This window comes from Triturus cristatus, chromosome 1_1 (genome assembly GCF_964204655.1).
Source record: "Triturus cristatus chromosome 1_1, aTriCri1.1, whole genome shotgun sequence".
Taxonomy (NCBI): domain Eukaryota; kingdom Metazoa; phylum Chordata; class Amphibia; order Caudata; family Salamandridae; genus Triturus; species Triturus cristatus.
In genome coordinates this window covers 790,933,513-790,948,670 of record NC_140579.1, presented here as the reverse complement: position 1 = coordinate 790,948,670, position 15,158 = coordinate 790,933,513, and positions in this window count along the sequence as shown.

Genomic DNA, 15,158 nt, shown 5'->3' with positions numbered 1-15,158 from the left:
AGCACTGTACTGAAGTTTCACTCATTGGACCACTGCTGTGAAACACTTCACTGGTATTTCACTCTATGTCATCACTGCTGTAAAACACTTCACTAGAGTCTCACTCATTGTAGCACTGCTGTGAAACACTTCACTATAGTCTCACTCAGTGTATCACTGCTGTGAAACAATTCACCGGTGTTTCACTCCATGGCATCACTGCTGTGAAACACTTCACTATAGTCTCTCTCATTGTAGCACTACCGTGAAACACTTTACTAGAGTCTAACTCAATTTCATCACTGCTGTGAAACACTTCACTAGAGTCTCACCCATTGTATCACTGCTATGAAACACTTCACTAGAGTCTCACTCAATGGCATCACTACTATAAAACACTTCACTGGAGTCTCACTCATTGTGTCACTGCTTTATAGTACTTCAATAGAGTCTTACTCATTATATCACTGCTGTGAAACACTTCACGGGAGTCTCACTCATTGTATCACTGCTGTGAAACTCTTCAAAGGAGTCTCACTCTTTGTATCACTGCTGTGAAACACTTCAGTGGAGTCTCACTCATTGTGTCACTGCTGGAAAAAAACTTCACTGGAGTCTTACGTGTTGTATCACTGCTGTGAAACACTTCACTGGAGTCTCACTCATTGTGTCACTGCTGTGAAACACTTCACTGGAGTCTCACTTGGTGCATCACTGCTGTGAAACTCTTCACTAGAGTCGCACTGTTAGAGGCGGGAGTCTCTGGTTGGCGCAAGGTTGCCCTTGTGTCAAGCAGGAACCCTCTCCTCCACGTCAGGGCGCAGGATAACCCCTCGCGAATGACCCTTGCTCACCCTCTAGGTGCGTGGCGTGAGCAGCCAAGGCGATTCCTCAGGCGTTGTTGGTTAAGCACTTACAATCATACACACAGTAAATACATCAATCCCCCCCAGAAACGGACACCAGACCTGGATATATATAAAAATACGCTTCTTTATGTAAAAATAGGTATATATATCTCAGCAGAATTATCACAAGACCAATAACGTTTTCGCTATGCCACCAGGTTGTAAAGCAGGCAAATGTTCCTTGTTCTTAGCTTCAAATGGAGACTTTGTAGCCTCTTGCAAGTGTTACTTGTGGTTCCAGTACTCACAGCGATCGGCTCCTGCGAACGGGGAAATAAGGCGTTGCGGGCCCCGAGCCCGATACTGGAACTTCTTTCGTGATGTGGAGAGTCGGCACAGGTCGGTGCGACTCTCAGCTTCGGAAGTGTTCTTGGGTCCTCAATCAGCAGGTGTGGGCAAGTAGGCAGGCGCGGCCAGCGACCCTTTAGCACGGCGGTGCAGGGGGGTCTCCACAACGGGGGCGGCGCGGCCTGAGATGTCCGGGGATAGCGAAGCGGGGTCACAGGGCACGGTCAGTGCAGCTGGATGACCCGGCGTGGATCACAGTCGTCGGACGGCTTCCGGCAGGAGGGGTGATAGCGCGGTCAGCGCGCTCCAGTAGCAGGCGGTGACAGGGATGCAGGCGGCCTGGCCCGGGGACAGAGAGCGGCTCGGGACGGAGCGGGGCTCTCACGGGTTGGAGGCAGGCGAGCTTCTGAGTGTCACGGCCCTAGGAGGGGCGATGAGGGGCGCAGTCTCTTTTCCAGCGGGATGCCCACACGGCTCGAATTGGAGGATGAGCAAGAAGCACAGAGAACCCACTGTTCCTGGGGTTCAGTTCAGGGGGCAAGCTCAGATCAAGCCCTTGGAGAATGTTCAAGCACAAAGTAGCAAAGTCGTTTCAGTAAGTCTCTTCCCCTCCTTTCTCAGCAAGGCAGGCAGCAGGCCAGCTCCTCCAGCGCCTCCTTCTCCTTCTAGTCGGGCAGAGGTTCTTTGTGGTAAACAGGATTCTGATTTCTTAGGAGCCAGGCTCCTACTTTTATACACCAATTCTTTTGTTCTTTAGCGCCAGGGGGCCTAGGCCTGGCTCAGTCCAGTTCTGGAGCACTTTGTTATGGTGACTCTGCTCTCTCCTTTCAGCAGCAGGGCAGAGACATCAGCCGCCCCACAGGGGGTGGCGCCGGCTTTGTGGTGGCAGAGCACAGGTCTATTCAAGAGTCAAGGTGTACTCCTCCCACCCATCCAGGTGTAATCTCTCTACCCACCACCTGGCAGCCAACCTGTCTCTGGGGATTCCCCAACCCTGCTCCTTACTGTTGCCAGGCAGAACACATACACACAGCAGAGGCGGACTGAGATGGTCAGGTCAGTAAATACTAACTTTCTAAAAGTAGTATTTACAAACCCAGGATATTAAAATAAACTTGACTACAAGAAGTATTTTATCATCCTGAGTTCAGGCATACTAAACTTGACACTTCTACCATGCTCTCTGAGTCCACTGGGGTCACAGCGTTGGCGTGATCCCGGCAGCCCATTCTGGCCTATGGAGAGCAGGTAGCCTTCAATAGTGAAAAACGACAAGGGCTGTAATTCACTACCAAGACATGCCACCCACATCAGGGCATGTCCTACCTTATGCCTTCAATGCACCCTGCCCTTGGGCCTACCAGAGGGGTGGCTGATATGTAGGTAAGGGAAGGTTTAGGGACTGGCAAGTGGGGGCACTTGCGCAGTCAGCGCGACAGTCCCAGACTGCACGCAGGGTCTGCGGTGGCAGACCCTAGACACATTTTACAAAGCCGCTTTCTGTGGGTGGCGCAACCAGCGCTGCAAGCCCACCAGCAGCATTGGCATTCACGAGCCCTGGCACCCCTGGTGCACTTTACTGGGGACTGACAGTGAATCCAATAAACCAATCGTGGACATCAATTACAGGTACACTTTACTTAGGGAGCACTTGCACTGCGGCACGGATTAGCCGTGGCGCAGTGCCCTGAGCGGACAACACCAGCAAAACAATCGAGGCACACCATCAAAAAGTGGAAGGGAAACTCACGCCAAGGTGCCAGGTCTAACACGTGTCCCCTCCAGCTGAAATGTGGGGAGAACTACCCTTGCCCAGGGGGTTCCTCGTCACTAAGGCGGAAATACCTGGACAGACCGTCAGCGTTGGCGTGATCTGTACCAGGACGGTGTTCCACCGTAAAGTCCATACCCTGTAGGGAGATGGACCACCTCAACAGCTTCGGGTTTTCACCCCTCATTTGCATCAACCATCTGAGGGGCCTGTGGTCCGTCTGAACCCGGAAGTGAGACCCAAACAAGTAGGGTCTTAGCTTCTTCAGCGCCCAGACCACAGCATACGCTTCTCGCTCAATTGCACTCCACCTACTTTCCCGTGGAAGTAACCTCCTACTGATGAAGGCTACGGGTTGGTCCCAGCCCTCCTCAGTCATCTGTGAAAGAACAGCCCCCACACCATGCTCTGAAGCGTCTGTCTGGACTAGGAATTCCCTGGAGAAGTCAGGGGCCAAGAGCACGGGCGCCGTGCACATGGCAGTCTTCAAGGTGTCGAAAGCTTTCTGACAGGTGTCAGTCCAAATCACGTTCCTGGGCTGCTTCTTCGAAGTCAGCTCTGTCAAGGGGGCAACGATCGTTCCATAGCCCTTGACAAACCTCCTGTAGTACCCAGTGAGCCCCAGGAAGGCCCTCACTGCGGTCTGCGTCTTGGGGGGTTCCCAAGCCAGGATGGTCTCAATTTTGGGTTGCAAGGGTGCCACCTTGCCACTCCCCACTTGGTGTCCCAAGTACACCACGGAACCCTGCCCGATCTGGCACTTGCTTGCCTTGATCGTGAGGCCTGCTCGGCGCAGCGCCATCAACACTTCCCAGAGGTGGCGCAGGTGTTCAGGCCAGGTGGCACTGAACACTGCGATGTCATCCAGGTAGGCGGCACTGAACGCATCCAGCCCAACCAGTACCTGGTTGACCAACCTCTGAAAGGTGGCAGGGGCATTCTTCATCCCAAATGGCATGACTCGGAACTGGAAGTGCCCATCTGGTGTAGAGAATGCTGACCTCTCTTTGGCCCCATCGGTCAAGGCGATCTGCCAGTACCCAGACGTTAAATCAAACGTACTGAGGAACCGGGCAGCCCCCAGCCGATCAATGAGCTCATCAGCTCTGGGGATGGGGTGCGCGTCAGTCTTCGTGACTGAATTGAGTCCTCTGTAGTCCACACAGAACCGGAGTTCAGGTGTGGCTCCCGGCGCAGCAGCTTTGGGGACCAAGACCACGGGGCTGGACCAAGGACTGCTGGAGGACTCAACCACCCCTAGCGCAAGCATTTTGGGGACCTCCTCCTTAATGCAAGCTCTGACCCTGTCAGTTACCCTGTAAGCCTTGTGCTTCACAGGTAAGCTGTCTCCTGTGTCCACATCATGGACGCACCAATCTGTGACACCAGGAACCAGGGAGAATCGGTCGGAAAATTGTCCCAGCAAGTGGCGGCAGTCTTCCTGTTGTTCGGGCGTCAGGGTGGGTGAGAGGTTAACTCCATCCACTGACCCATCTTTCTCAGAGGCCACTAAGAGGTCAGGAAGAGGCTCGGTCTCCTCTTCCATTCCATCATCAGTGGCCAGCAGCATGCCCACTTCGGTCCTCTCTAAGTGGGGCTTAAGGCGGTTAACATGTAGGACCCTTAAAGGGTTCCTGGGAGTCTGCATGTCCACCAAGTAGGTGATAGGACTTTTGCGCTCCACAACCTCAAATGGACCTGTCCACTTATCCTGAAGTGCACACGGCTCCACTGGGGCCAAGACCCACACCTTTTGTCCAGGTTGAAGCTCTACCAGAGTGGCATTCCGGTCGTACCACCGCTTCATCTCCTCCTGGCTGGCTTCCAGATTTGCCTCAGCAAGTTGCCTGAAACGCCGAGTCTGGTTTCGGAAGGCCAGCATGTAACTATATACATTCTGGGGAGGTTTCCTGGGAGATTGCTCCCAGCCTTCCTTTACCAAACTCAGAGGTCCTCTTACCGGGTGACCATACAGAAGCTCAAAGGGGCTGAATCCTAGAGACTTCTGTGGCACCTCTCGGTAAGCGAAGAGCAGGCATGGCAAGAGGACGTCCCACTTACGCCTCATCGGACCGTCCAGGCCCATGATCATGCCTTTGAGGGTTCGGTTGAATCTCTCAACCAACCCATTTCCTTGGGGATGGTAAGGAGTGGTGAACTTGTACGTTACCCCACACTCCTTCCACAGGGATTTCATATATGTGGATATGAAATTGGTCCCCCTGTCGCTCACCACCTCTAGAGGGAATCCCACTCGGGAGAAAATTCCCATCAGTGCCCGTCCCACCACGGGGGCCGTCACTGTCCTCAGAGGGATGGCTTCAGGGTACCGGGTGGCATGGTCCACCAAGACCAGGATGAACCTGTTGCCCAGGGCTGTCTTGGGGTCCAGAGGCCCCACAATGTCAATACCCACTCGTTGGAATGGCGTACCGACCACAGGGAAAGGTTGCAGAGGAGCCTTGTGCTTCCCTCCGCTCTTACCACTTGCCTGGCAAGTCTGACAGGTTCTGCAGTAGGAATCGGAATTCTTATGCATTTGGGGCCAGTAGAAGTGGGTGACAAGCCTGTCATAGGTCTTGTCCATCCCCAAATGTCCTGCTAACGGCACATCATGAGCCAGCCCCAGTAGGAAGGTTCTGAACTTCTGGGGTACCACCAGCACACGGGCTGACCCAGGTTCAGCAGCCTTAGGCTCGGAATACAGGAGGTCACTCTCCCAGTACACGTAGTGTGTTTTGGCCTGAACACCATTGGCCTGGTCTGCAGCCTGTTGCCGCATACCCATGAGAGAAGGGCATTCTTTCTGCTCCCTGCAGAATTCCTCCCTGGAGGGACCTCCTTCTTGCTGCCAATGGGTCAGCTCAGGCAGATCTCCCAGTTCGGCAATCTGTTCCCCGGTAGGCTCCAGAGCATCCCCCTCAGGGTCTACTTCCTCCTGGGCCGTGGGAACTTCGGGGGCCGGTTTCCCGCGCCTCCTGCGCCTTCTCCCTAAGGCCGGTTCCTGGACCTCTCCCTCAGGCTCCAGGACCCTCTCAACACCCCTACTGGCTGCCACGGACCGGGTGGTCACGCACGCCCAGTCGGGTAGACCCACCATCCTCAGATGCGTGGTCTTCTCCACCTTTTCCCAAGGGGAACTCTCCAGGTCGTTCCCTAGCAGACAATCTACAGGCATGTCAGTTCTCACAGCGACTTGTAGAGTACCAGAGACCTCCCCCCACTCAAAGGGAACTTGAGCCATTGGACAACGACTCTCTACGTTGTCAGCATTGACAACCCTACAGTAGGCATTGGGTACAATCTGCTCTTGAGACACCAGGTGTTGCCTCACCGAGGTCACGCTGGCTCCTGTATCTCTAAGAGCCTCAACCTTCTTTCCATTGATGGTCACCACCTGCCCATATTTCTTAGTGTTAGAGGGCAGGTAGGTTACAGGGACCATCTCACTGTCTCCTAGCGAGACTAGGGTCATCTGCCCGGGACCCCCACCCTCCTGGACTGCTACTTCCTCCCCAAAGTTAACACTAGCTACTTGCCGGGGTGGAGCACCAGTGGGTGCGGTCTTACCAAACAGGCGACACTTAGGATCAGAGGCAATGTGGCCCGGATCGCCACACTTATAACAATTGAAGGGCCCCTTTGGAACAGGTCTACCTGTCGGGGCCCCGTTCTGCTGCGGGGTTGGGGGAGGCTGAGAACCCTTCTGCTGGTTCCCTTGGGAATTACTTTGGGGGCCTTTTTGGAACCCCTTCTGTTTACCCTTGTCCCCCCCACTCTTCTGCTGGGGACCCTGCCCACCTTTGGCGGAGTCTCCCACTTGACCCTTGTGGACCCTGGTGCTGAGCCAGCGGTCCGCCTCCTCAGCAAGCTTCCTCGGGTTGGACAGCTTGCTATCTATCAGGTGCTGGCGTAGCTCAGGAAAACATTGACTGGACAAGTGCTCCCATGCAATTAAATCAAGCAGCCCTTGATAATCATTCACTTTGCTACCCTTCACCCAACCATCCAGCGCTCTGCAGAAAAAGGTCACATATTCCACATACGTACTCTCAGGGATCTTCTTGGTCTCCCTGAACCTCTGTCGATATAGCTCCGGAGTTAACCCATACCTGGTCATTAAAGCTTCCTTCATATGGGGGTATGAGGTTTGGACTTCTAAGGGCAAATCTAACAGTGTGTCCCGCCCTTCAGCAAGGAACCTTCCCCACAACCCCGCTCCCCAGTCTTTCTCAGGGACCCGGTGTGAGGACATGGCCACCTCGTAGGCCCTAAACCACTGCCCTATGTCATCCTTTCTGAAATACTCCTTTACTACATCTTTGGGGATGTACACCTTGGACTCTACCTGCGCTGGTGGAGTGCTGCCACCAGAAGGAGCGGTGTCCAAACTTTTCGCCTTCAGCTCCAACTCCTTCAATCTGATATCGTGATCCATTTGGCGTTGTTGTGCCTCCAGGGCCAACTTCTGCTTTTCCATTTCCATTTGTCCTGCCAACTTTGCCATCTCCATTGCATGCGCCCTGTCTGCTGCCCTGTCTGCCAGCTCCTCTGGCGACCGGACTCTGCTGGGCTCCTCAAGGTTGTCGGGTGGAACGATGTCCCCCGCATTCCGTGGGTCTCGTGACTCCCTCCAGGCTCTTAGCGCCTTGGCGTACTGGGTTCTCCTCTTGAATCCAGCATGGGGAACTCGGAATTTTACACTGTAGCCTTTCAATTGCTCCATCGTGTAGCCTTCCAGTCTCTCCCAATCTACCTCATCTATTCCAGAAATCACAGAGAGTGCTCTTCCAGCGGAGTGCGAGCCAGGCATGGTTGCAGTAATGGCAGATGTCTCAACAAAGTTCGGAAAATGAAAACCTGTGGCTGCGTTACTTGGTCTGCTCTCACTATCTGGTGATTAATAATTCACTGTATGCAAATTACAAGTGCAAATCCGAAATCCCAACCGCTGCCAACAATGTTAGAGGCGGGAGTCTCTGGTTGGCGCAAGGTTGCCCTTGTGTCAAGCAGGAACCCTCTCCTCCACGTCAGGGCGCAGGATAACCCCTCGCGAATGACCCTTGCTCACCCTCTAGGTGCGTGGCGTGAGCAGCCAAGGCGATTCCTCAGGCGTTGTTGGTTAAGCACTTACAATCATACACACAGTAAATACATCAATCCCCCCCAGAAACGGACACCAGACCTGGATATATATAAAAATACGCTTCTTTATGTAAAAATAGGTATATATATCTCAGCAGAATTATCACAAGACCAATAACGTTTTCGCTATGCCACCAGGTTGTAAAGCAGGCAAATGTTCCTTGTTCTTAGCTTCAAATGGAGACTTTGTAGCCTCTTGCAAGTGTTACTTGTGGTTCCAGTACTCACAGCGATCGGCTCCTGCGAACGGGGAAATAAGGCGTTGCGGGCCCCGAGCCCGATACTGGAACTTCTTTCGTGATGTGGAGAGTCGGCACAGGTCGGTGCGACTCTCAGCTTCGGAAGTGTTCTTGGGTCCTCAATCAGCAGGTGTGGGCAAGTAGGCAGGCGCGGCCAGCGACCCTTTAGCACGGCGGTGCAGGGGGGTCTCCACAACGGGGGCGGCGCGGCCTGAGATGTCCGGGGATAGCGAAGCGGGGTCACAGGGCACGGTCAGTGCAGCTGGATGACCCGGCGTGGATCACAGTCGTCGGACGGCTTCCGGCAGGAGGGGTGATAGCGCGGTCAGCGCGCTCCAGTAGCAGGCGGTGACAGGGATGCAGGCGGCCTGGCCCGGGGACAGAGAGCGGCTCGGGACGGAGCGGGGCTCTCACGGGTTGGAGGCAGGCGAGCTTCTGAGTGTCACGGCCCTAGGAGGGGCGATGAGGGGCGCAGTCTCTTTTCCAGCGGGATGCCCACACGGCTCGAATTGGAGGATGAGCAAGAAGCACAGAGAACCCACTGTTCCTGGGGTTCAGTTCAGGGGGCAAGCTCAGATCAAGCCCTTGGAGAATGTTCAAGCACAAAGTAGCAAAGTCGTTTCAGTAAGTCTCTTCCTCTCCTTTCTCAGCAAGGCAGGCAGCAGGCCAGCTCCTCCAGCGTCTCCTTCTCCTTCTAGTCGGGCAGAGGTTCTTTGTGGTAAACAGGATTCTGATTTCTTAGGAGCCAGGCTCCTACTTTTATACACCAATTCTTTTGTTCTTTAGCGCCAGGGGGCCTAGGCCTGGCTCAGTCCAGTTCTGGAGCACTTTGTTATGGTGACTCTGCTCTCTCCTTTCAGCAGCAGGGCAGAGACATCAGCCGCCCCACAGGGGGTGGCGCCGGCTTTGTGGTGGCAGAGCACAGGTCTATTCAAGAGTCAAGGTGTACTCCTCCCACCCATCCAGGTGTAATCTCTCTACCCACCACCTGGCAGCCAACCTGTCTCTGGGGATTCCCCAACCCTGCTCCTTACTGTTGCCAGGCAGAACACATACACACAGCAGAGGCGGACTGAGATGGTCAGGTCAGTAAATACTAACTTTCTAAAAGTAGTATTTACAAACCCAGGATATTAAAATAAACTTGACTACAAGAAGTATTTTATCATCCTGAGTTCAGGCATACTAAACTTGACACTTCTACCATGCTCTCTGAGTCCACTGGGGTCACAGCGTTGGCGTGATCCCGGCAGCCCATTCTGGCCTATGGAGAGCAGGTAGCCTTCAATAGTGAAAAACGACAAGGGCTGTAATTCACTACCAAGACATGCCACCCACATCAGGGCATGTCCTACCTTATGCCTTCAATGCACCCTGCCCTTGGGCCTACCAGAGGGGTGGCTGATATGTAGGTAAGGGAAGGTTTAGGGACTGGCAAGTGGGGGCACTTGCGCAGTCAGCGCGACAGTCCCAGACTGCACGCAGGGTCTGCGGTGGCAGACCCTAGACACATTTTACAAAGCCGCTTTCTGTGGGTGGCGCAACCAGCGCTGCAAGCCCACCAGCAGCATTGGCATTCACGAGCCCTGGCACCCCTGGTGCACTTTACTGGGGACTGACAGTGAATCCAATAAACCAATCGTGGACATCAATTACAGGTACACTTTACTTAGGGAGCACTTGCACTGCGGCACGGATTAGCCGTGGCGCAGTGCCCTGAGCGGACAACACCAGCAAAACAATCGAGGCACACCATCAAAAAGTGGAAGGGAAACTCACGCCAAGGTGCCAGGTCTAACACGCACTCACTGTATCACTGCTGTGAAACACTTCACTGGAGTCTCACTCATTGAATCACAGCTGTAAAACAATTCACTGGAGTCTCACTCGTTGCTTCATTGCTCTGAAACACTTCACTGTAGTCTCACTCATTGCATCACTGCTGTGAAACAGTTCACTGGAGTCTTACTCATTGCATCACTGCTGTAAAACACTTCACTGGAGTCTCACTCATTGCATCACTGCTGTGAAACAATTCAATGGAGTCTCACTCTTTCAATCACTACTCTGAAGCAGTGTACTGGTGTCTCACTCATTGGATCACTGCTTTGAAACACTTCACTGGTGTTTCACTCCATTGCATCACTGCTCTGAAACACTTCAATGGAGTCTTGCTCATTGTATCACTGCTGTGAAACACTTCACTGGAGTCTCACTCATTGTAACACTGCTGTAAAACACTTCACTGGAGTCTGTTATTGAATCACTGCTCTGAAGCATTGTACTGGAGTCTCACTCATTGTATCACTGCTGTGAAACACTTCACTAGTCTTACTCATTGTATCACTGCTGTGAAACACTTCACTGGAGTCTCACTCTTTGCATCACTGCTGTGAAACACTTCACTGGTGTCTCACTCATCGTGTCACTGCTGTGAAGTACTTCAGTAGAGTCTTACTTATTGTATCACTGCTGTGAAACACTTCACTGGAGTCTCACTCTTTGCATCACTGCTCTGAAGCACTATACTGGTGTCTCACTCATTGGATCACTGCTGTGAAACACTTCACTGGTATTTCACTCCATGGCATCACTGCTGTAAAACACTTCACTAGAGTCTCACTGATTGTAGCACTGCTGTGAAACACTTCACTGGAGTCTCAATCAATGGCACCACTGCTGTGAAACACTTCATTAGATTCTCACTCATTGTATCACTGCTATGAAACACTTCACTAGAGTCTCACTCAATGGCAGCACGACTATGAAACACTTCACTGGAGTCTCACTCATTGTGTCACTGCTTTGAAGTAATTCAATAGAGTCTTACTCATTGTATCACTGCTGTGAAACACTTCACGGGAGTCTCACTCATTGTATCACTGCTGTGAAACTCTTCACTGGAATCTCACTCTTTGTATCACTGCTGTGAAACACTTCAATGGAGTCTCACTCATTGTGCCACTGCTGTGAAACACTTCACTAGAGTCTCACTCGTTTTGTCACATCACTGCCCTGAAGCACTGTACTGGTGTCTCACTCATTGTGTCAGTGCTGTGGAACACTTCACTAGAGTCTCACTCTTTGTATCACTGCTGCAAAACACTTCACTTGAGTGTCACTCATTGAATCACTGCTGTGAAACACTTCACTGGAGTCTCACTCATTGAATCACTGCTGTGAAACACTTCACGGGAGTCTCACTCATTGCATCACTGCTCTGAAACACTTCACTGTAGTCTCACTCATTGCATCACTGCTGTGAAACACTTCACTGGTGTTTCACTCTATGGCGTCACTGCTGTGAAACACTTCACTAGAGTCTCACTCATTGTAGCGCTACTGTGAAACACTTCACTAGAGTCTAATTCAATGGCATCACTGCTGTGAAACACTTCACTAGAGTCTCACTCATTGTATCACTGCTATGAAACACTTCACTAGAGTCTCACTCAATGGCATCACTACTATGAAACACTTCAGTGGACTCTCACTCATTGTAGCACTGCTGTGAAACACTTCACCTGAGTCTCACCAATTGTATCACTACTGTGAAACACTTCACTGGTGTTTCACACCATGGCATCACTGCTGTGAAACACTTCACTGGAGTCTCGCTCATTGTATCACTGCTCTGCAACACTTCACTGTAGTCTCACTCATTGTATCACTGCTGTGAAACACTTCACTAGACTCACTCATTGTAACACTGCTGTAAAACACTTCACTGGAGTCTGTCATTGAATCACTGCTCTGAAGCACTGCACTGGAGTCTCACTCATTGTATCACTGCTGTGAAACACTTCACTAGTCTTACTCATTGTATCACTGCTGTGAAACACTTCTCTTGAGTCTCACTCATTGTATCACTGCTGTGAAACACTTCACTGGACTCTCACTCATTGCATCACTGCTGTGAAACACTTCACTGGAGTCTCACTCATTGCATCACTGCTGTGAAACACTTCACTGGTGTCTCACTCATCGTGTCACTGCTGTGAAGTACTTCAGTAGAGTCTTACTTATTGTATCACTGCTGTGAAACACTTCACGGGAGTCTCACTCATTGTATCACTGCGGTGAAACTCTTCACTGGAGTCTCACTCTTTGAATCACTGCTCTGAAGCACTATACTGGTGTCTCACTCATTGGATCACTGCCGTGAAACACTTCACTGTTATTTCACTCCAATGCATCACTGCTGTAAAAAAATTCACTAGAGTCTCACTCATTGTATCATTGCTATGAAACACTTCACTAGAGTCTCACTCAATGGCATCACTACTATGAAACAATTCACTGGAGTCACACTCATTGTGTAACTGCTTTGAAGTACTTCAATAGAGTTTTACTAATTGTATCACTGCTGTGAAACACTTCACTTGAGTGTCACTCATTGAATCACTGCTTGAAGCACTTCACTGGAGTCTCACTCATTGAATCACTGCTGTGAAACACTTCACGGGAGTCTCACTCATTGCATCACTGCTCTGAAACACTTCACTCTAGTCTCACTCATTGCATCACTGCAGTGAAACACTTCACTGGAGTCTCACTCTTTGCATCACTTCTCTGAAGCTGTATACTGGTGTCTCACTCATTGTATCACTGCTGTGAAACACTTCACTAGTTTCACTCATTGAATCAATGCTGTGAAACACTTCACTGGAGTCTCACTCTTTGTATCACTGCTCTGAAGCACTTCACTGGAGTCTCACTCATTGTATCACCGCCCTGAAGCACCATCCTGGTGTCTCACTCATTGTATCACTGCTGTGAAACACTTCACTAGATTCACTCATTGAATCAATGCTGTGAAACACTTCACTGGAGTCTCACTCATTGCATCACTGCTGTGAAACTCTTCACTGGAGTCTCACTCATTGCATCACTGCTGTGAAACACTTCACTGGTGTCTCACTCATTGGATCACTGCTGTGGAACACTTCACTGGATTCTCACTCATTGTATCACTGCTGTGAAACTCTTCACTGGAGTCTCACTCTTTGCATCACTGCTCTGAAGCACTGTACTGAAGTTTCACTCATTGGACCACTGCTGTGAAACACTTCACTGGTATTTCACTCTATGTCATCACTGCTGTAAAACACTTCACTAGAGTCTCACTCATTGTAGCACTGCTGTGAAACACTTCACTATAGTCTCACTCAGTGTATCACTGCTGTGAAACAATTCACCGGTGTTTCACTCCATGGCATCACTGCTGTGAAACACTTCACTATAGTCTCTCTCATTGTAGCACTACCGTGAAACACTTTACTAGAGTCTAACTCAATGGCATCACTGCTGTGAAACACTTCACTAGAGTCTCACCCATTGTATCACTGCTAAGAAACACTTCACTAGAGTCTCACTCAATGGCATCACTACTATAAAACACTTCACTGGAGTCTCACTCATTGTGTCACTGCTTTATAGTACTTCAATAGAGTCTTACTCATTATATCACTGCTGTGAAACACTTCACGGGAGTCTCACTCATTGTATCACTGCTGTGAAACTCTTCAAAGGAGTCTCACTCTTTGTATCACTGCTGTGAAACACTTCAGTGGAGTCTCACTCATTGTGTCACTGCTGGAAAAAAACTTCACTGGAGTCTTACGTGTTGTATCACTGCTGTGAAACACTTCACTAGAGTCTCACTCGTTTTATCATATCACTGCTCTGAAGCACTGTACTGGTGTATCACTCATTGTATCACTGCTGTGAAACACTTCACTGGAGTCTCACTCATTGTGTCACTGCTGTGAAACACTTCACTGGAGTCTCACTTGGTGCATCACTGCTGTGAAACTCTTCACTAGAGTCGCACTCACTGTATCACTGCTGTGAAACACTTCAAAAGACATTTACTCAGTTTATCACTGCTTTGAAACACTTCACTGGAGTCTCACTCATTCTGTAACTGCTGATAAATACAACCCTGGTGTTGCACTACATGGCATCACTGCTGTGAAACACTTCACTAGAGTCTCACTCCTTTTATCACTGCTGTGAAACAGTTCACTGGAGTCTCACTCATTGTATCACTGCTCTGATGCACCGTACTGGTGTCTCACTCATTGTATCAGTGCTGTGAAACACTTCACTAGAGTCTCACTCATTGAATCACTGCTGTGAAACACTTCACTAGAGTCTCACTCATTGAATCACAGCTGTAAAACAATTCACGGGAGTCTCACTCGTTGCTTCATTGCTCTGAAACACTTCACTGTAGTCTCACTCATTGCATCACTGCTGTGAAACAGTTCACTGGAGTCTCACTCATTGCATCACTGCTGTGAAACACTTCACTGGAGTCTCACTCATTGCATCACTGCTGTGAAAAAATTCAATGGAGTCTCACTCTTTCAATCACTGCTCTGAAGCAGTGTACTGGTGTCTCACTCATTGGATCACTGCTTTGAAACACTTCACTGGTGTTTCACTCCATGGCATCACTGCTGTGAAACACTTCACTAGAGTCTCACTCGTTGTAGCACTACTGTGAAACACTTCACTAGAGTCTAATTCAATTGCATCATTGCTGTGAAACACTTCACTAGAGTCTCACTCATTGTATCACTGCTATGAAACACTTCACTAGAGTCTCACTCAATGGCATCACTACTGTGAAACACTTCACTGGTGTTTCACTCCATTGCATCACTGCTCTGAAACACTTCAATGGAGTCTTGCTCATTGTATCACTGCTGTGAAACACTTCACTGGAGTCTCACTCATTGTAACACTGCTGTAAAACACTTCACTGGAGTCTGTTATTGAATCACTGCTCTGGAGCACTGTACTGGAGTCTCACTCATTGTA